The sequence below is a fragment of the Mus caroli genome, chromosome 8 (genome assembly GCF_900094665.2).
Source record: "Mus caroli chromosome 8, CAROLI_EIJ_v1.1, whole genome shotgun sequence".
In the NCBI taxonomy this organism is placed as follows: Eukaryota; Metazoa; Chordata; class Mammalia; order Rodentia; family Muridae; genus Mus; species Mus caroli.
In genome coordinates this window covers 25,491,877-25,494,021 of record NC_034577.1, presented here as the reverse complement: position 1 = coordinate 25,494,021, position 2,145 = coordinate 25,491,877, and the positions used below count along the sequence as shown (strand labels likewise).

General features: G+C 43.4%; 1 pseudogene; it reads left to right on the top strand.

Annotated features, from left to right (window-relative positions):
- Positions 1–590: 590 nt before the first annotated feature.
- The window catches only part of LOC110300188, a 25,008-nt pseudogene continuing 23,453 nt past the window's right edge, over positions 591–2,145 (top strand).

Below are 2,145 nucleotides of genomic sequence, written 5' to 3'. Positions count from 1 at the left end.
TTTCCATCAACTGCCAATCTTTTTTATATTGTCACATACAGTTGCCCAAGTCCCTGCTCCCTTCTGTGTTGGCTGCAGATCATTCATCTTCTCCTGTATTGTGTTTACCATGCTGTCTAATAATTATTGTTAGGCTAGACTCAAAATTCTTGCTTTAAATATTCCTTGAGAATAAGGACCTAATTATTATCCACCTCTACCCATAGTGTGCTAGTGAGGTTCTTGGCAGCTAGTAGAAGTGTGATAACCCTTAGATGTATTTGCTGGCATTTCTATAATGTAGATACACACACTATGGAATATTCTCTACCACCACCACCCCGCCATCAGTTAGAAGGTCCACAAAGGGAAAAAAAAAAGGTTGTATCTTCCACAACTCGAATCTAGTCCTTAGCACTCAGAAGTACCCATTAGAGATGTGTTAGAAGCTGGATGCAATTTTAGAGACACCTGACTCTCAGCACCTCCTCATGGACAGTTTTTTCAGCAGCATCAGCTCAAAGAGAGGAGACGTGAGACTACATGAGACTGTTTTCCTTAAGAAAGGTTCTTTTTAATGACCCTCATTTTGGTCCTGAACCTATGTTGGCATGGTCTGGAATTTAAACAGCAATCGTAAAACATACTGGATTTTGAAAAGTACAAAAACTGGTGCCAAAAAAAAGTACAAAACCCTGAGACAACAGCACGAAGTAGACCTGACAGTGCAGCGAACAGGAGCCAATGTTAGGGAATCTGATCATCTCTATGGCAAGTGAAGATGTGAAGACAAAGGTGTTCCGGGGAACTATCTTGAACACAATTGTCAGGATCACCACCCTAAGCTAGCCATGGACCATCATCCCCACGGTGTGTTAGCATCACCGTGGAAAGGACAACTGCCTGCCTTGTACTTGGGAAAGTACTGCTTTCCTCTGTATTCATAAATTGGTTGTGATGATGCTTCAAAAACGGAATGGAACAAATTTTAAAGTTTACCTTTATTTTTTTAAATGTCTTATTTTGCTTATTTGTTGAAATTGGAACGGAATGACATTTCTCTCTTCCCTTTCCTCTCTCTAAAGTGTAGATTCCAAATCTTCCCATATCTCCCTCTCCACTCTTCTTCAAATTTGGGGTCTCTTTTTTCATTGATAGTTATAATATATAAATTTATATATACATTTTTATTTCTAAATATAACCTGTTGAGCCCGTATAATTTTACTTGCATGTATGGCATCATGGATGACCCATGAACAAACAATTGGTGTGCTCCTCCCTGGGGAGGACCACATCTCCTGATCCCAGCTTTCCTCATCTGTGTATACTTCTTTATGTAGTACTGAGGCCTCGTGACATTTTCCCCCATTCAGTTCGGCATGTTTGTTCATAAGGAATGTTTGTCCTTGTTTCTCATCATGGCCTTAAACTCACTCTAGAGCTCAGGCAGGCCTTGAACTCCAGCCCTAACCTCCACACAGCATGGGGTTGCAGGCCTGGGCCACTAGCCCAATCTCAGGATGGCCAGGATCTCTTGTGAAAAGATGAAGACATCAGCAGTTTCACATAATCACAACTATCACATAGCCTAGGAGGAACCCTAGCTTCTGGGGAACCTAGGGCCCATAGTTACCATTGAGAGTGTGGTAGTTAATGTGAATTTGACTGGCTGTAGGGTCACCTAGGAGATTAAACTTCTAGGCACATCTTAGAAGGCATTTCTAGATTAAGACGACACACTCATTGGGCAGCACCATTCTAGGATGAAACCCTGCCCGAATCTAGAAGTCAGCGGCATGCCCACATTTCTCATCTCCTCTCTCTCTCTCTCTCTCTCTCCCCGTGTGTGTGTATATATATCTCTCTGTCCATGCGTGTGTGTGTGTGTGTGTGTGTGACTCTCTCTCTGTCCGTGTATGTGTGTGTGTGTGTGTGTGTCTCTCTCTCTCTGTCCGTGTCCGTGTGTGTGTGTGTCTCTCTCTGTCCGTGTGTGTGTGTGTGTGTGTGTGTGTGTGTGTGTGTGTGTCTCTGTGTCCGTGTGTGTGTATGTGTGTGTGTGTGTCTGTCCGTGTATGTGTGTGTGTCTCTCTCTCTCTCTGTCCGTGTGTGTGTGTGTGTCTCTGTCCGTTTGTGTGTGTGTGTGTCTGTCCGTGTGTGTGTGTCT